We start from the raw sequence: 21,901 nt of genomic DNA on the forward strand, positions 1-21,901 counted from the left end.
CTCTCTCTCTCCCCCATCCCATACTCTCTCTCTCTCTCTCTCTCTCTCTCTCTCTCTCTCTCTCTCTCCCACCCTATACTCTCTCTGCCACCCCTACTCTCTCTCACACTTCCTCTCTCCCCCATCCCCTACTCTCTCTCTCTCTCTCTCTCTTACACACATTCTCATTCCCCCTTCTCTCTTGCTCTCCTACTCCCTCTCCCACTGCCTACTCTATCTCTCCCATCCCCTACTCTGTCTCTCTTACAAAGACTCTCATTCCCCCTCTCTCACCACTACCTACTATCTCTCTCTCACTCTCTCCCTCTCTACTCTCTCTCTCTCCCATCTCCTACTCTCACTCTCTTTTCCACCCCTACTCTCTCACACTCTCACACTCTCTCCCTCTCCCACTGCCTACTCTCTTTCTTTCCCTTCCCCTACTCTCTCTCTATTTCTCTCTCCCCTCTCCCATTTCCTACTCTCTATTTCACACACACACCCATCCCCCTCTCTCTCCTCTCCCATCCCCTACTCTATCTCTCACTTTCTCTCCCTCTTCCACTCCCTCTCCCACTGCCTACTCTTTCTCTCACTCTCACTCTCACTCTCACTCTCTCTCTCACTCTCAATCTCTCCCTCTCTACTCTCTCTCTACCACCCCCTACTCTTTCTCACAATTTCACACTCTCCGATCCCCTAGTTTCTCTCTCTCTCTCTCTCTCTCTCTCTCTCTCTCTCTCTCTCTCTCTCACACACACACACACACACACACACACACACACACACACACACACATATTTTTTCATCTCCCCTCTCTCTCCCTCTCCCACTCCCTTTCCCACCACCTACTCTCTCTCTCCCATCCCCTACTCTCTCTTGAGCTACACTCTCTCTCTCCCCCCTCTCTCATTCCCTACTCTCTCTTTCACACACATGCACTTCCATCCTCCTCTCTTTTCCTCTCCCTCTCCCACTCTATCTCCCACCACCTACTCTCTTTCTGCCCCATCCCCTACTCTCAATTTCTCTCTCCCATCTTGTACTCTCTCTCTCTCCCAATCCCCTAATCTCAATCTCTCTCTCCCATCCTACACTCTCTCTGTCACCCCTACTCTCTCTCACACTTCCTCTCTCTCCCATCCCATACTCTCTCTCTCTCTTACACACATTCTCATTCCCCCCTCTCTCTCCCTCTCCCACTCCCACTCCCTCTCCCTCTCTCCCTACCTACTCTCTTTCTTCCATCCCCTACTCTCTCTCTCTCTCTCTCTCTCTCTCACACACACACACACACACACACACACACCACACACTCTCATCCCCATCTCTCTCTCCTCTCTCATCCCCTACTCTCTAGATCTGTCACACACACTCCCATCACCTGTCTCTCTCTCCCTCTCCCACTCCCTCTTCTACTACCTAGTATCTCTCTCTCACTCTCTATCTCTCTAGTCTCTCTCCCTTATCCCCTACTCTCTCTCTTCTCTCTCCCATCCCCTACTTTCTTTCTCTTCCACCCCTACTCTCTCTCTCACTCACACACTCTCTCTCTCACACACACACACTCCCATCCTCCTCTCTCTCTCCTTCTCTCCCAATCTCACTCCCTCTTTCACTACCTAATCTCTCTCTACCATCTCGTACTCTCTCTGCCACCCCTACTCACTCTCTCTCCCATCCCCTAATCTCAATCTCTCACCCCCATCCCATAATCTCTCTTTGCCACCCCTACTATCTCTCACACTTACTCTCTTTCATCCCCTACTCTTTGTACAACCCTCTCTCTCTCTCTCTCTCTCTCTCTCACACACACACACACACACACACACACACACACACACACACATCCCCTACTTCCCCCCCCCTCTCTCTCTCTCTCTCTCTCTCTCTCTCTCTCTCTCTCTCACACACACACACACACACACACACACACACACACAGCCAACCCCCCTTCTCTTTCTCTTGCTTTGCATCTCTTCTTTCTTATTTATTCACTAATTACGTCTCAATAGTATGTACACACTATAGCATGCATGCACTATTGAGACCCAAACTCAAAATCTTTAAATAGTGCATGCATGCTATAGGGCATATGCACTATTCAAGGCTTTGAATTAAAACCAAGCCTAAGGCTTGGTTTTTCCTTGGAGATCCAACCAAGAGGTTTTATAAATAGGTTTGAGACATGTTTTTCTATAAACATACAAAAAATGATTGATTTTTCTTGTGTTCTCTCCTTTAGGATTCCTCGTGGTTCAACATCGATAAGATTAGGTTACATGACATTGTAAGTCTCTATGTTATCTATATAACCATATAATTTATTTTTAAATTGAATTATTTCAAACCTTTCATCTATAAATTATTTTGAATGTATGCCCATTTTTTTTCAAAAACCACCATGTACTAATTGGGCTATAGATTTTAGCTCATTCATCGAATTTTGCAACAACTTAGTTTTTTAGAAACTAGACTCAATTATACACACTTTGAAAAAAGAAAGTTTTGATTTTAGATTAGTTTTCAATTATTTCTAGGGGGAGCACATAGATATTTCACATTTTTGGGATGTGTCTAGTTAAAAAATTCATAAGAAAAAAAATACACATTATAAAATTACTCAAAAAAGTTGCAATAAACTATATAGTGTTGAGTAACTTTTTACTAGTGTGATTAAAGAATTTAAAAAAAAATGTTAAAATTTTAGGGAGGCCACATTTTGTACTGTGTTATGTTTTTTTGGAATAAAAAATACCACTTTTTGTGGTCCCCTTTTGTGAGGACCTAAAACTAAACCATTTTGAAAAAAATTAGTATTTTAGCAACTAGATTCAAAGCACTACAACTTTTTTTTTTTCATATCTTAAAATTTTGAGCGTAACTATCTTCAAATTATAGTTGAAGTTCATAAATTATTGATTTCAGGAAAAAGGTGTCCACTTATACCCCCCTTTTGGCACCACAACTTGGTGCACTTACCCTATGTCATGGTCTATTCTTTGATGTCTTTTGCAACATTTTCTATATTTTCCCATATTGGTGCAACTACCTTTATAATTACATTAGGAACTAGTACTTTCAGCTGATTAGGTGAGTATTTTCATTTTGCCATTTTTTCCACTAGGGCATCCTCTATATTTTTCTTCTCCTCTACACTTCTAGTGTCCTACCTAAGATACTTGAAATATGTCATGCCTACTCCTTCTTCTAATGTTTTCAATCTTTCTACAAAGGTGGGTGTAGTCTTTTGAAATATTATCTATTCAACTTTATCTACATCCTTTCCAAGCTTTAGTTTCCTCTTGGATTTTGTTTCTCTTCTAGTAAACATAGTAGGGGATTATTTTGTACGTTTGGTTATAATTAACTTCCTTTTCTTTTTGGGAGGCTACTCCTCTTCATTTTCTTCTTCCTCTACCTACTCTTCCTCTCATTCTTCTTCATCAAGATCATCTCATTTCCCTTCAGTCAACTTAAGCATCTTCTCCATTTTCTTTCTTCCTCTCTTTACTACTCAAGGAAGCTTGATTTCTAGTTCAATTATAGGCTTTTCTTCCTTATAGATTCCAAAAAATGGAGCCTTAAGATATACTAGATCATTCAAGAGAGCCTCAATTATGTCCTTAGTTTCATCAATATTGACGTCAATTTTCTCTTTAAAGAACCCAAAATTGGTGTATCCTTCTTCTACACCATAGTTCCTTTTGAAGGGAAAAAAATTTTCTCATATAAAAATAAGCAAGTCAATAGAGAACCAAACTTACATGGATTTCTCTTTGAGTTTTAGATCCTTTCCATTTTCTTGCTGATTTGGTTCAAGTGCAGCCCACCAAGTTCAAAGGATAGATTTTTCTTAACCACCTTGTAAGCCAAGTCAATAACTTCATAGGAAACATTGTTTAGATGGCTTTAGATATATATCTTGTGTGCAATAACATGGATGCAAAACTTAATTTCCATTTTAGTTACTTGTTTCAACTTTATACCTCTTCCATCCCACTCAACAAGAGTTCTCTTAGTCAATTCAACCTAACCTAGGATTTTTGTGATCTTCTCCTTGTTCAACATCGACAACCTAGTAACTCTATGTATCTTTTTCTTCATTATCAAAATAGGGTGATCCAACCACAAATCCATGTCATAGACTCAGCTCAAGATGAACCTAATCCATTTCCCTTGGAAATCACTTGTCATATGTAAAATCTATGTTAACCCTTTCATCTCCAAATGCATATGCTCAAGTTCCAAAATACCATCTAGACATGACTGATTGTATACTTAGTTCATTTCTAGAGTTCCTATTTCTTAACTTGAACAATGGTAAAATTATTTGATATCATGAATGTAGGAGCCTTGTAATCAACTCCTTGAATCAACATCTCCGAGCCTTTTTTCACCTTTTTGCTAGAAGATGTAACTCACTCAGTTAAACTTTGAACATGGAAGTAAACTTCAATAATTACTACTTCAAATCACTCAAGGGCTCTGAAATTGTTCATCTCTCTTAGCTTTGAATATTCATGGCAAAATGATTTAATCAATTTCCTAGTTTTAAAAATGTTTTACCTTTAAGATTTCCATTAATTCTTTGTACAAATGTTCACTTGGTGATAGGCTATCCTCCACTTGGTTTAGTCTTTAATGTTCAAAAGAAACCTTCAACTCAATAAGGTCTATTGACTTAGCAGGAACTATCAACTCAGAGGGAGTTTCAAACTTGGTAAAGTTTGCCACCAATTGATCTAAATTTGATACTCGATAGAGTCACCAACTTAGCATTTGCATCAAAAACTTGGTAATATTATGCATCCCAACCTTTCTTGGTAAGGCCTTGTGACCTGACCTTGCTCGGTAAGGTCTTCAACTTCAACCTTCACTCAATGGTCCTTATGCATCTTGAATGCTGATATGGATTTTTTTCTCACTAATTGGAACTGATGTTAAATGTCCTCTAAGAATCAAGGTTCTATTAATCTCCATATAGAACTAGGTTGAAATGGTTGAGTCATAAAACTAATTTTCTTGGGTGTCAACACTTTCATTACTCTGATGTGAATCCTCTAGAGATTTCCTTACCCATTGCTACCTCGTTTATTTTTTGATATTGTCATCCTTAGCTTTCTTTTCATCTTCAACCCTTCCTCTTTTCATACAATTCTTGGCAAGATGTCCAAGTTTGATACATACAAAACATCTCTTTGTAGTGTTTGTCTTCCTTGTGTGATGGTTTATGTAGTTTTCTCCAAAGTACCAAAAAAAAAACAATAATCACATCTACACCATGTATTGTAGTCCAATCCAAATATAGCTTTGACAATTTTTTCTATTGGGTTCCATCCCTTGGTCTTGTACTCTGAATATTTGTGTCCTTATTTGTTACAATTATGACACTTTCCTTCAAACTTAGGCTTCTCTTTGCATTCACTTTCCAATAGTTTTTTGATAAATCACCTATTTTTTCATAGTGGCTACATGTAGGCCTTTTTTTCTTTAGAACTCCTTACTAAGAAGATTCACTTTCTTCTATATATCCTAGTCCAACTTTACCTTTGTGTCTAAATTGAGTTTTCTTATCAAGTTGATTCATGTTTTCTTATCAATTCATTATCCTCTCATTGGTATGCTTCTCTACATTGAGTTCATTCTTCATTCTTCTATTTTCTATCCTCAAGTTGATAGGCTCATGATTTGCAACATTAAGTTGATCAATAAGATCTAATTGTTGAAGAGATAGTTGATTAATTTATTTTTCCTTTTGTTACATGACATAAAATTAATCTAACCGATTGAATTTCTTGTTATTTTCTCAACTTTCTAACTTCTTCATGAGGAGTAAAATTATTTTCAAATAGATCTATGACTATTGCATCGGCTACATTTGAACTTCTTTCTTGACAAATGTCTTCAAATCTTTCTTCACTATAGAGATTCTCATTCATCTATGTTGCAAGATCTTTTCTTCTTTTTAGGGATTGAGAGAGATGATCCTTCACGTTCTTGACTTGATCCATGGCCAAATGCATATCCAATTTTTCATTTTTAATAGCTTTCTCTAGTCTATAGACTTCCATTGTCTCTGAGCTTTTCTCAAGCTACTAAACTTCTAATGTGACAACCAATACTCTAATACGAATTGTTGGAAATGAAGTATAGACTCGATGATTGAGAGGGGGGTGAATCAAGATACAATAAAACTTATACTTTAATTCACCAATTAAACATTTACAATGTAATCTAATCTAATTGCATGCATGAAAGACTAAAAGCAATAAAAAATACATAACACTTTGACATAATATTTGGTAACCCAAAAACCTTCCAAATAGAAAGTAAAACTAGGGTGGGGATGATATAATTGGAATGTCTTAATGGGAAGAATGCTTTTGAGACGGGGGGGGGGGTGCGTGGTGAATCAGAAGTACTGCCTTTTAACCACTTTTAAACCCTTAATAACATATAACTAAAATTAACATGCATGCATATAAACATTAAACAATCATGAGAAATAAACATGCATCACCACATAACACTTGAGATTTTGGTAACCTAGAAACCCTCTAGGAATAAGAAGGTAAAACTGGGGTGGGGATGATACCCACAAAATTACTGCAGCAATCGATTTCAACCACTTCTAATGGTTTGCCCTATTAAAGGCTACAATACGCTGTTAAATGTAACCCTATTAAAGGATTTCAACACCCTACTAGGAGTGTGCATTGTTAGAGGACTTAAGAACATTCAGCCAAAATGCCACCTTGTTAAAGGATTTACATAAGGCTATTAAACCTACCCAAGTCAATGGGATTTCCAAGTTACTAATGCAATTGTGAGAGAGTAATAGAATAATACACCTAATCTAATGCAATCTCTGATGCTGATCTCAAGTACTTGATCTTCTCTACTATCTTTGATCTCTGCTAGATTTAATCTACTAATTGTGTTCCTTGTTCTGTTCTGATCAACTAGATGTGTAAGTGTTGTCCTTTCCTCTAAATCTTTGACACCAATGTTCTACAATGACCTTAATAGGCTCTACTTTTCCTTCTTCTCATGATTCCTCTCTCCTCTCTATGTTAAAAGGCATCAAGACTCCCTTATAAAGATTAGTGGTCTGTCATGCATCCTTGATTCAAATGTTTCCACTCAAACCCTTGAAATTCACCTATTGGCTCCATACAGTTTCCAATTTTCTGATTGATTCCATGAGGATCACATAGGTGGTTGTGAGGATTTGATCTTATCCTTTTATCCTATCAATGAGTCATGCATAACTGTTTTACATCTTGGCTTGTGATTGCACAAACTTTTATGTTGATCTTGCATTGCTTGGCACATGAAGTAATACTGATGCTCAGCACCATCTATTCTAGATTGCTTGGCATCTATTGTAGATTTTGTGTTACTCAACACCTGTTAGTTTTCTACATTGTTCAACTTTTACTAATTCTTGAATTACTTGACTTGTACGGGATTACTATGTCACTCGGCACCTATTGAATTCCTCCTTTGCTTGGCACCTATTTGACTTCTACTTTGCTCAGCTTTTTTTACATCCTAAGTCACTCAGCACATGTTGAATTCTATATAGCTCGGCATATACTATAAATTGTTGTTCTTGGCAACAACTCTAGTTTTCTCAGCACTATCTATGAATTAACACATAAATAAATTATAGCTTGGCTTGCATTGTGTACTCGACATGTATAGTGAAGATGGTTAAGTGTGTTGACACTCATTTGCCAATCTTACTTATTGATCAACAATCTCCCCCTTTGACATGAGTGTCAAAAACACTTACTGATCATTCATGATCAAATCCTTATGTGGCCTTTCTTTACTTACAAAATTTCAAAAAGATATTGTGAACAAAAATATACCTTATGACTCCCCCTAAGTTGATTATGCCTTATTATGTCATGAATTCTAATATCTTATGCCATTGTGCCTGATGTTCTCTATTTTTGTCTTGTTCTTGCCTTTTGATCCTATATGTTCTCTATTTGATGACCCTGTCTTCATGTGAATACCAAAATTTTCATGTCACTTGACTCCTTTATTGCTATTTATAGTCAATCAACTTCAAGCTAAACAAAATTTCAAAATTTGGCAATTGTGCTCCACCTTAATATATCTCCTACATTATCTCCCCTTTTCTATATTATCTCCCCTTTTCTATATTATCTCCCCCTTTCTACATTATCTCCCCCTTTTTTATACTTATGTCAAAGGGTTCTAAATAGTAATGCCATGCTTGGCCAAAAATGTCTTGTTTACCTCAAGGAGTATTTTGAGAGTTGCATCCCAGTTATTCAATGCAATATCCAATGACTTGTGTTGGATTGCAAGCTTTGCTGCTAGATCAACAAGTTCTTCATGTGTAGAAATGTTTGGATCCTTCTTCAGGACTATTTTTTCATACATTTTCTCTTTTTGTAAGACTTCTAAATGGGGAGTGATAGAGGCTTGCATTTGCATCAGCTTTTCTTTAACAATAGCCTCTTCTACTGATAATGCAGCTAATTCCCTCTAAATGTGAAGTGTTTAAGTAAAATGCTTCTCACTCTATGTAGGATCTGAGGTTAGTTGCATACTAGAGAACTTGAGTTTTCTCTCAAGGTTCAAAATTTTTTGATTTATTTCTTGTGTGAACCTAGAAAAATCACACAATTTTCTATAAAGGGAAAAGATGTTCCCTAACAAAATCTTTACATTCCAATTTCTTACCTAGGTCAACCTATCCTAATATTATGTTATTGGCTATCTTTTGATTGACTTTGCCTAGAAACTTCTTTTCTGACCATTCCATTAGTTTTTCATTTGTATCATGGTCTTCATTATTCACTTGGTCAACTATATTAGATAGTTTCTCAAGGATTGGCCTGCTTGAATCTGGAGGTTGTAGGCTGAAGGCATCCATGAATATATCTTTGATCTCATTCATTGCCTACTTGTATTTGTACTCTTTCCTCAATGCCTATTGCCTCCTTCTTTTATCCAATGCACTTTGTATTTCATTCATCTTTTCCTTAGTTAGAGTGCTTGAATTATAATAGGGTATTTGGATTTCTTCATCAAGCTCAGTAATACCATAATGAATGGTCCTAGCTACCCTAGTAGAACTTGTGCTTGGTGTACTGACATGTAAGGTCAACTTTTCAGTACTTGGTTGTTGGACAGGTTTGGTAGGAGTTCCTATTTTTGGCAATTCAACCAAAGTTTGTATTAGAGACTCCTCCTTATCCTATGTTTCTTCTTTATCCTCTTCTTCTTGCTTATCTTCTTCTTCTTGTGTCACTGCTACTAGGGGTGTACTTTCCCTTTGTATTGTTATACCTATGACTTCTCCTACTATTGCACTTGGCTCTTGATGAGCTTGCATGGCTATTCTTGGTGGTGATGGAGGTGGCAGAAATGGAAGTCCAATAGTTTGAGTGATTTGAGGTGGTTCTTGTGGTGACACCTTGGCTTCTTTGAGTTTATCTACTGACTTTTGAAGATCATCAACACTGACCAATATGGGACTTGTACACAATTGTGCTTGAAGAGTTATTTGGTCAAGGATCTTAGTGAGATCCTTTGTAGTTAATGGATTGATTTTTTGACTTGTGGTGTCAGTAACATCCTTAATCTTTATGATTTATGTAGGTGTGATAGAAGAGTGAGGAGGACTAGGAGGTGGAAGTTGTGTGTCCTGCACACTTTGTTGCTCATTAGTATCCCTATCTTCATCTTTTCCTTCCTCCTCCTCAACCTTTTTCTCTACTTATATCTTCTCTTCTCTCCTCTTTCTTCTTTCTTATCGCTGAGTAGTAGCCTCTTCTTTGTATTCTTCTTCAAATACATCTTCAACCCTTTTGTATAGATTCCTCCATGATCTTGTTGTCCTTTGTACAACTTCTTCAATTTTATTCTATAAAATAGAGAATTCCCTATATTTAGGTGTAAACCTTTTATTATTCCTTTTGACTACTTTACTTATTTTTTCCTTTGTCAAATAAGGTAGTATACTTTCTAGGGTTGATTCTGTCATCTCCTTTTCTATCATTAGATAGAGATGCCATCTGTCCTCTACAATTTTAAACAATTCCCTTGGCAATTGCCCATCAAGTTCAAGAGGTGTATACTTGATGTGTGCCATCATTGCATAGACTGATTCCTCCATTCTATTTTGCTCCTCTTTGGTGAACTTATTGAAATCAATCTTTTTCATTTCACTTAAGTCTCAATTCCTAATCTTTTCACATAATGTATCAACTGAAGACTTAGGAGTATGGCTTACCTTTTCAGTCTGATCTTCCTCATCAGTATCAAGTTGAGCCACATATCTTTTCCTCTTCCTTGTCTCTTCCTATGCTTTTTTGGCTATCTTCTTCTTCTTTGTAGCTTCCTCTTTGGCCTTTTGTGTGGAGGCCCTTGTTGTAGTTTTGGTTGTTGGCTTCTTGGATGTTGGTGTGGTAGCTTTCTTTGGTTTAGGTTGAGGAGTAGGAGGTGTGTTTGCCTTCCTTTTGGTGACTTTTCCTTTGATGGGTACTTCCTTGGCTTCTTCTTCCTCGACACTCTCATCTTTGTCTTCACCTTGGCCTTGTGACAATTCAAGTGGCCCTTATTCTGGCTCATCTTCATCTTTATCATCACCTTCTTCTTTCATCACTAATCTCCTTTGCTTCTCTTGCTGCATTTATTTCTTCTACACCAAATTTCTTCCTTATCTTCTTCACTAGCTTGTCCTTCTTCTTCACTACTATGGCAGTCTTGAGTTCTGTAACAACTCTTGATTTGATAGTGTCATAAGTTCCAAATGCCTTGGTAGTTTTGTCTATTTCTTCTACAAGTAATGTTGTGATGGCTGCAAAAGCTTGGTCAACATCAAGCTCATATCCAAATGGTCTAAGCCATCTTGCTCTTGGAAGGACTGCTTGGATGTAAGAAAAATCAATGTCAACCAGAAAGCATATGTCATTTACATGCTTTTCTACTAGTGAAACTGGTATCCTCATTCTCCTTTTCATTGCATCCTTGAAGTCATCAAAATAGATAGACATTTGATCATCAAAGCTATCTCCCATTTGTGCAATGAAATCATTTATTTGATCAACAATTGTTTTGTTCTGACTCCAGTTGACTTTGCCAAATGAAGGGAATTCCTTCATCACATAAAAGAACATACAAAGTAGTACTAACCCAAATTTACATTGTGCTCCTTTGGACTTTCTAATAGCTCCAAGATTTTCATTAATTTGCTGCAACATGAGCTTTGCAAGGTCATCTGTATGATCCTTCTTTATTAGTTTGTATGTAACATCAATAGCTATGTAGGGTACACTATTCAACTAGCTAGATTGATAAAAATTATGTGCTTTGATCCTTATAGAAAATTCTAGAAGGGGATTAGCTATGATGTCTATGGTCATGCCTTTGTTATTCCACTTTTCTCCTGTGTTCTTCTCAATTGTTTCCTTTTTGTCACTTCTCAATGTCTTTGGTGAATCTAGGGTTGGAAAACCTATGACCTTATGAACCATTTTCTTGGTAATCTTGATTGGTCCTTGCTCTAACTATAATGCTCCATCATGGATTTTGCTAATTATTATGCATATCCACTTAGTTTTGAATATGATTGGAAAAACTAGGGCTTTGGTTAAACCCTTCTTCTCTATGATAGAAAACTCATCTTTCAATATACCATTATCACAGAGTTTGTCAAAGGCATTAAATATTTCCAAATCTCCTATGGCTCCTATCTTGTAGTTTTAACACTTTTGCACATCCTAAACCATAAAAAAATTTTCAGGGATGGCAAATAGGGCACTAGCGGGATCATTTTTATATGTAACTTCTGGGATTGGCCTGAATTTAGGTTGCTTAACCTCATTGCTGACAAGTTAAATTTCATGGCTCTCCTTCCCTTTAGTGGATTTTGAACTAGAAGCCATTATTTACCGAACTAGGGTTTGATGTTTAAAATAAACTTCACAAACTGTACAACTCAGTGCCTGAAGGAAATACCTAGTTAAATGCTTAAATCGATTGGGTAGATGCTGAACCTCATCAGTATCAAGTTGAGCCACATATCTTTTCCTCTTCCTTGTCTCTTCCTATGCTTTTTTGGCTATCTTCTTCTTCTTTGTAGCTTCCTCTTTGGCCTTTTGTGTGGAGGCCCTTGTTGTAGTTTTGGTTGTTGGCTTCTTGGATGTTGGTGTGGTAGCTTTCTTTGGTTTAGGTTGAGGAGTAGGAGGTGTGTTTGCCTTCCTTTTGGTGAATTTTCCTTTGATGGGTACTTCCTTGGCTTCTTCTTCCTTGACACTCTCATCTTTGTCTTCACCTTGGCCTTGTGACAATTCAAGTGGCCCTTATTCTGGCTCATCTTCATCTTTATCATCACCTTCTTCTTTCATCACTAATCTCCTCTGCTTCTCTTGCTGCATTTATTTCTTCTACACCAAATTTCTTCCTTATCTTCTTCACTAGCTTGTCCTTCTTCTTCACTACTATGGCAGTCTTGAGTTCTGTAACAACTCTTGATTTGATAGTGTCATAAGTTCCAAATGCCTTGGTAGTTTTGTCTATTTCTTCTACAAGTAATGTTGTGATGGCTGCAAAAGCTTGGTCAACATCAAGCTCATATCCAAATGGTCTAAGCCATCTTGCTCTTGGAAGGACTGCTTGGATGTAAGAAAAATCAATGTCAACCAGAAAGCATATGTCATTTACATGCTTTTCTACTAGTGAAACTGGTATCCTCATTCTCCTTTTCATTGTATTCTTGAAGTCATCAAAATAGATAGACATTTGATCATCAAAGCTATCTCCCATTTGTGCAATGAAATCATTTATTTGATCAACAATTGTTTTGTTCTGACTCCAGTTGACTTTGCCAAATGAAGGGAATTCCTTCATCACATAAAAGAACATACAAAGTAGTACTAACCCAAATTTACATTGTTCTCCTTTGGACTTTCTAATAGCTCCAAGATTTTCATTAATTTGTTGCAACATGAGCTTTGCAAGGTCATCTGTATGATCCTTCTTTATTAGTTTGTATGTAACATCAATAGCTATGTAGGGTACACTATTCAACTAGCTAGATTGATAAAACTTATGTGCTTTGATCCTTATAGAAAATTCTAGAAGGGGATTAGCTATGATGTCTATGGTCATGCCTTTGTTATTCCACTTTTCTCCTGTGTTCTTCTCAATTGTTTCCTTTTTGTCACTTCTCAATGTCTTTGGTGAATCTAGGGTTGGAAAACCTATGACCTTATGAACCATTTTCTTGGTAATATTGATTGGTCCTTGCTCTAACTAGAATGCTCCATCATGGATTTTGCTAAGTATTATGCATATCCACTTAGTTTTTAATATGATTTGAAAAACTAGGGCTTTGGTTAAACCCTTCTTCTCTATGATAGAAAACTCATCTTTCAATATACCATTATCACAGAGTTTGTCAAAGGAATTAAATATTTCCAAATCTCCTATGGCTCCTATCTTGTAGTTGTAACACTTTTTCACATCCTAAACCATAACAAATTTTTCAGGGATGGCAAATAGGGCACTAGCGGGATCATTTTTATATGTAACTTCTGGGATTGGCCTGAATTTAGGTTGCTTAACCTCATTGTTGACAAGTTAAATTTCATGGCTCTCCTTCCCTTTAGTGGATTTTGAACTAGAAGCCATTATTTACCGAACTAGGGTTTGATGTTTAAAATAAACTTCACAAACTGTACAACTCGGTGCCTGAAGGAAATACCTAGTTAAATGCTTAAATCGATTATGTAGATGCTGAATTACTGTAAATCACTGATTGAATGCTTGAAAATTACTCAATCGTGCTCTTGGTAATCATTCTTCATTTAATCACTTGAAATGAATCAATTTTTACTTTTAAGCAGCTCAAAAACCTTACATTTAATGCATTTTTGTACCTTTACCTATCACTCAGCTTGCAAAGGTTTTTCAATTTGGCATCCACTCGACAGCTATTCTCACTCGGTATCTACTAACTTTGTTAGTAACTCAGGCACCACTGCAGTTTTTACTCAGCTTCCACTTGACTTCTTAACTTGGCATCCAAAGTAGTTTCACTCGGCAACCAAAGATAGCTTAGCATCATCATTCAAGTTTTGTCTTAGCATCTTATCTCATGCAAATTTATACTTTGTAGTGCTTCATCACAGTTTAGGGCTGATGTATGATACTTCCTTATATGTATCAGCCACATAGGCTCATCTTGTGATTAGTTGGATGAGATATGATCACTTGACCTCGTCGATGAAGTGACCCTTCCATTGGATGTACTTGGTCCATCCTTTTTTTGTCATGTCTTCTTTATGTCTGTTCTGATGTGTGCCTCCTCATCAACCTTTTCTTTTCCCTTATTTACTTCAGTCTTGGGTCCATTGGCCTTTGTTGGACAATTCCTACTGACATGTCCAATTTTCAAGCAACTGAAGCAAGTAGTTTGGTTCAACCATCTTTGACCATACTCTTGACAATAGTGATAGCTTTGCCTTGTATTGTAGTCCCAATTGTAATGGAGTACATAGTTGTCCCTTTTTACATGTTGATTTCATGTCCACATAGGCTTTGATCTGCATTCAAAGGCTCTATGTCCATACTTCTTGCAATTATGACAGTGTCCATCAAATCTTTGTGTCCTTGTGACTTTAGACCTGTAGTCTTGTGTTATATGTCCTTGCATGTTGCACTTGTGACAATAACCCTTTCTTTTGGGGGTGTTTAGCTTATTGATCCTTATACTCTTGCAAACGTTAGCAGTATGCCCCTTTTTATTACAGTAATGATAAGCGGGTTTAGAATCCTTACCTTTGTCACTTCTTTGCTCAGCACTCTTTGATGATTCCCCAACTTCAATACTGATGTATCCAAGTCCTGATGTATCATGGGCTAATCTTGGGGGTTTTAGCAATTGTTCAAAGTACTTGATAGCTTCACTTGACTTGTTGAGATTCTTTGATGTTTCTTTTTCTCTGTTCAATTCATTCTACAGTTGTTCATTCTGCATCCTCAAAATAGAGATCTCAATATCTTTCATATTGAGTTCATGATGAAGGTTCATCAGTTGGGAAAGTGTATCCATCTGCATGTTTGAGATCCTTGTTAGTTTAGTAGAATTTTATTCAAGTCTGTTTGCAAGATTCCTTTTGTCATGTTCAAGCATGACTCTATCCTCAACTGCTCTTTTCTTTTTCTTGGTGATTTCACATAACATTATGGCATGTGATTCATGTTCCATCTTGAGAGATCTTATCTCTTCTGCTTGTACTTTATTTTTCTCCATCAGTTCTACTATTGCTGCATCAAATTATTTGGAATCTCCTTTGGCAAATACTTGTGTGGTGTCAATCTCATTGTAGTGAATATCATTTTTTGCTATAGCTATTTCCTTCCTTCTTTTTAAGGATTTTCTTAATTCCTCTCTAGCTTCCTCTACTGTGTGTAGAGTGAGATGCACATCTATCACCTGGTTCTCAATGATCTTCCAAAGTTTGAAGACTTCCATCTTCAAATCTTTTCCTTCAAGCTATTAGACTTCTTCTTGAGAGAACTTGGCTCTGATACCAATTGTTGGAATGTCTTAATGAGAAGAATTCTTCTAAGATGGGGGGGATGGGGGGGATGAATTAGAAGTACTGGCCTTTTAAACACTTTTAAACCCTTAATAACATATTATTGAAATTAACATGCCTGCATATAAACATTAAATAATCATGAGAAAGAAACATGCATCACCACATAACACTTGATATTTTGGTAACCCAGAAACCCTCCAAGAATAAGAAGGTAAAATTGGGGTGGGGATGATACCCACAAAATTACTACAGTGATTTATTTCAACCAATTCTGATGGTATGCCTTGTTAAAGGCTAGAACGCACTATTAAATGTGACCTTGTTAAAGGATTTCAACACCCTGTTAGGAGTGTGCCTTGTTAGAGGACTTAAGAACATTCAACTCAAAATGCCACCTTGTTAAAAGATTTACATACAGCTATTAAACCTACCCAAGTCCATGGGATATCCAAGTTCCTAATACAATTGTGAGAGAGTGTTAGAATAATACACCTAATCTAATGCAATCTATGATGCTGATCTCAGGTACTTGATCTACTCTACTATCTCTGATCTTTGCTAGATCTAATCTGCTAATTATGCTTCTTGTTCTATTCTAATCAGCTAGATGTGTAAATGTCATCCATTCCTCTAAATCTTTGACACAAATGTTCTGTAATGACCTTAATAGGCTCTTCTTTTCCTTCTTCTCATGATTCCTCTCTCCTCTCTATTTTCAATGGCATCAAGACTCCCTTATAAAGATTTTTGGTCCATCATGCATCCTTGATTCAAATGTTCCCACTCAAACCCTTGAAATTCACCTATTGGCTACATGCAGTTTCCAATTTTCTGATTGGTTGCATGAGGATCGCATAGGTGGTTGTGAGGATTTGATCTTATCCTTTTATCCTATCAATGAGTCATGCATAACCATTTTACATCTTGTCTTGCAATTGCACAAACTTTTATGTTGATCCTACATTGCTCAGCACATGAAGTAATACTAATGCTTGGCACCATCTATTCTAGATTGCTCAACATCTACTGTAGTTTCTGTGTTACTTGACACCTGTTAGTTTTCTATATTGCTCAACTTCTACTGATTCCTAAATTACTCAACTCATATAGGATTACTGTGTCACTCGGCACCTATTGAATTCCTGCTTTGGTCAGCACCTATTTGACTTCTACTTTGCTCGGCTCTTGTTGGATCCTGAGTCACTCGGCACATGTTGAATTCTATATAGCTTAGCATATACTGTAATGTTTTGTGCTTGACAGCAACTATAGTTTGCTCAACACTATCTGTTACTTGGCACATAAATAAATTCTTGCTCGACTTCCATTGTGTACTCGACATGTATAGTGAAGATGGTTAACTGTGTTGACACTCATTTGTCAATCTTACTTATCGATCAACAGATACCTACAAGCTTTATTACTCTAGTATAAAGTTATCTTGTAAAAGATTACAATTGACCACTTTTGGTAATCTTCCCTATTAGGAGCAATAATGACTATTAGGTGGACCTTGTGAAAGGATTAACAACATACAATGAAGTTTGCACTTTGTTAGGAGATTTTGAATGAGGCTATTGAGTCCACGTTGTGAAAGGATTTGATTGAAACACCTATTAGGATGAATCAGTGGCTGCTCTCTGATCTACAGCTCAATTTGCTAAATGAGATTCCTTTGAATAACAATGATCACCTGACTGTGATAGATAAGTCTCTTCTTTTACTTATATTGCTTGTAGCCTTCTCCAATTCACAATTATTTTCTTCTTACTTGTACATAGAATTATATTATATATGATATAATACATTAGGTATATCTAATCTACCTAATTATCTTCTAATGTTGGTAACAATACCAAATTTATCATAATTTACTAATTCAAGTCACTACTGTAACTCATGTTCTAAAGGTAGCTCGGTGATGTTCTAACACTTGGTAAACACTATCAACACTCATCAGACTCTAGTACTCAGTTAACATTAAAACTTAGTCCAAACTGATCACATCAATGAGTAGGAACTCAATCCACACTATATGACTTAGTGAACACAAAGAAACTTAGTAGATACCAAATTAATTGGTTGACACTGCATGGCTCAATCAACAGTAAGCTCACTTTATTAACACTATGAGCTTGATAGACACTACTTTTTAATACTATACTTTGTCTCAGATGCTCAGTGGATACTATGAAGCTTGGCATGAAGAATAGTCTAACTGATTAGCTCAGTTGAAATTGAAACACTTGGTTAACACTGCTAGTAGTAAGCTTGGTAGAAACTATAGAGCTAGGTAGAAATCAAAGCAACATTCTAAATATTAAGTCACTAAAAGAAAAATGATTTTACCATAAGGTCAATAGTGCCAACCTAGATTTCTCCCTCTTCCCTTCCTCTTTCTCTTTCCTCTATTAAGATATGTATTAAGATGATTAAATATTTTTGACATTAGAATTGTAGTCATAGTTAAAGACATGTATTAAGATGTTTAAGTAGAGGTAGAAGCAAGAAGTTGGGTCTCAATTCCATAGAAGCCTGCAAATTAAGATAATTTCCTCTTAGAAATGGGTACTCATTTTCAAAAAATGGGCACCCATATTAGGCTTAGGCACTTGATGCTAAATTTTAAAAAATAGGCACATATTTTTTTAAAATTGTGTGAGGTTTTTACAAAAAATTTAAAAATTGAAATTTTTAGAAATAGGTACCCAATTTTCAAAAATTGGGTACCCATTTTCTACTTTTAAAAAACATGTAACCATTTCTAAAAAATTCAATTTTTTTTGTTGGTGGGGGATTATAAATGCATTTTAAAGGCTGATTTTAATTTTTAAAAATAGGCACCCATTTTTTAAATTTCAAATAACAGGTTCCCATTTCTTACAGCATGGGGTGGGATTTTATTTCCTACATCAGATTTTGGTTTAGGATAGGCTTGGTCAGACCAAGCCTATGCATTGCGTTGGGCCCACTTACCATTCCACCAAAAGCCATGACTGTTAGTGAACATGGAACACCACATAATTAACCACATGTGGGCAGAGGAGTGTGTCGCATCACCCAACAATCTCCCCCTCGACGCGCATACCAGGTGCTTACACGGGTCGGGAAGGCACCGGGGAGATTTGAACCCATGACCAGGCCAAAACCAGGCTCTGATACCAATTGTTGGGCCCACTTGCTGTTGCACCAAAAGCCATGACTGTTAGTGAACATGGAACACCACATAATTAACTACCTATGGGTAGGGGAGCGCGTCGCATCACCCAACACCTTGTGCTCTCAAGATTTTGCTAAGGAATTGAACTGATAAATTCATACCTTTCCATAATTTTTAAATGGTCTTAACATTCAACTTTGTCTATGAAAGAGGAAAAACTCATTAGAGCTCTCATTGTCCTAATTTTTGAAATATAAAATTTTATAGTGTTATGATTTTATTTACTATTTTTGCATTATTTTCTAATCAAAGGTAGTACCTAAATGTAAAATAGTAAGGTTCACTAAAACTTTAATAACTTTTTAATTTTATGATTTTTCTTAAATCAATTTATATGTCATCAGTCTACATGCAATTCTTCTATAAAAAAAATTAAATTAAATGAAAAAAATGAAATTTTGACCAAATTATGGTATCTATACATGAAAGGTTTTAAAATTTACCTTTATAGCAAAAAAAAATTAATAATAATAAAATTATTCAATGAAAATTAAGTAAAAATATTATCATCAATCTTTGGTGTGTCAGGTAGCTTTTTTAAAAAGAATTTACAAAAAATTCATTTATTCGTGTCAAATTATATTGTCTGTACATAAGTGTGGTATGGTCTTGAAACAAGCATTTTTGACAAGTGGTTTTTTAAGATCCATACCAAAAAAAAAATCTATCATATGGGTACACAAATAAATTATATATTCAAAATGTAGATTTGGAACACTATAATTTTTATTTTTGAGGGTTTTTATAATCAATGTCTAAATGCATCAAATTTTGACATCAATTGACAAGAAATTTCAAAAATAGGAAAAATGCTTCCACTTTTTGCCCAAAAGTGAGACTCAACTTCTTGCACTTACCCATACTTTTAAGTATATGTAATAAAATTTATGTTTAAAAGGTTTTAATTAATTTTTTATTTTTTTTTGCAAACTTTTAAGCTGGATATATATATATATATATATATATATATATATTTCATGGATGACATATTTGGTGAGGTCCAACCCCTACCCCCTCCATCTTCACCTACACCTCTAACCACATCTCTATGACAACGTAGTTCTCCTCAACCACCTACCCTTGAGGAGTTACAAGAGAGCATAAGAACAATATATGTGACCTCATGTGCAAAATTGAGACCCTTAGACATGAGACACATCCTCCCCTTTAGCTAAATCACCTTGCAGATAGCATGCAAGGCATTGTAAACTCTATGCAAAACTTAGACTATGAGATAGATAGATTTTGAGCATGAAGGTATGACATGCATGCATTTTATTATGATGGCCTATCTTTCAAAGATGTGCATGACTTAAAAATAAATAAATGTCATTTAAAAATATATTTTAAGAACTCAAAGATGGGTTAGGAGATAACTAACAAGAAGCCCTGTATCTCTATTAGATGTCGTACACCCCCTCAGATATCACAAAATTTTTGGGAGTGGCGGTGAATGGTATTTTACAATCTACTAAACACTAGTCATGAGGTGTGCATGTACTTTCTTAGCAATATATGGCTAGAGTTTGAATTGGGTTTAAATCCTAATTATTATTATATGAATCAATTTTAGGGGGTTGCTAGAGGAATGCCTTGGGGAAAAGCTTAGTGATAGTACTAGGAACCATGAACACCCTCAGCCTCTTGTTCTTCTTCCTACACCAATTATTCTAGCACCCATCCATCATCAAGTAGTGTCATTGACTCTTAGTTCATTGAATTCTATTTTAGGCATACTAGTCTAGTAGTGGATACAAGCAAGGGATATTCATCCCCTTGGACACATTTGTACCAAATGTTGGGATATATGTAGAGCCCCCAAAGTGATCCAGATATAGCACAAGATGCCTAGCCTACCAAGGATGGTGATTTTTAAGATGAGGTGCATGTTGCTCATTTTTTTTGGTGATTATGAGGTGTATGTTTCTCATGGTGGTGGTGGTAATGATTTTGATTTTTCATCATATCTTTTTGGAGAGGAAGACAATTAGGAGTAGTAGGTAAAAATTTAATTATAATGTATGATGTACATAATTATTTACATTTTACATATGAATAATTGGATGAACCATAATTTATATTGAATTTGAATGAATGGAGGATCAATGATATTGTTCCTCCTTGGAGATAGTATAGCCTTTAGTTGAGACCTTCAAGCATTGGCATTCCCCATACAATATGCACTTTGAATTATACTTAAAATAGTGTACATTGGAAGTCAAATTTTATAACATATTCTAATGCATTTTTTTGTTTGATTTTGTATGGATTGTCTTTTATTACATAGTTAGTTGATTCTATTGGTATTAATCCATCCACTACTAAGTCATAGCCTCAAATACCTATAGTATGAACTTTTAAAGAACAATACATTTTACTATTTTTATATACATATTCTTAGTCACTTATCTTTAACTCTAATTCATGGATAATAATGTATGCTTTTTTTACAAACATGGGATGGATGGTACTGTACCACCTAGGCCTCTTTATAGTTTATTTTTTAGACCTTCACCTTTTCATAGTTTTGGACATGTTGGTGCTCCCAGTAGTGAGGCTCAACCTCAAATACCCACTGTATGTATTTTTGTCAAGATTGTTTAGTTGCATACATACGTACTAGTTTATATCTACAAATTTGATGTATCTTTGTGTATTTTAATTGGAGGCCATTAGAGTCCATGATCATCATGCTACAAGCATACATCATTTGTTACACTAGCTAGTCCACAAGTGTGATATATGTGAATCTATTTCATAAATTTGTAGTGTAAATTATGTATTTCCAATTGATGTACTTTATAATTCACCTATATATAATTTTGACTCAAGGTCTATGTATTCATGATTTTAGGATGATGCTTTCATGAGTGTTGGTGGAAGTATAGGACTGAGCTATATGGAGATACACATATCATATTTTGAGGCTAGTATTGTTATTTATGTAATTTAGTATGAGTTTTATCATTTTTATTTAAATAAATTATATTCTCTTGTAGGAATTGACCAATGCCACATTTGGTGGCTATGAGAGTGTACCTCCTCCTCTCACAAAGGGACATCAATCTCACATTGTAAAATTTTAAATAAGTTCATTATTTTA

The sequence above is a fragment of the Cupressus sempervirens genome, chromosome 8 (genome assembly GCF_028749045.1).
Source record: "Cupressus sempervirens isolate cs-2001-9-10 chromosome 8, ASM2874904v1, whole genome shotgun sequence".
Lineage (NCBI taxonomy): Eukaryota > Viridiplantae > Streptophyta > Pinopsida > Cupressales > Cupressaceae > Cupressus > Cupressus sempervirens.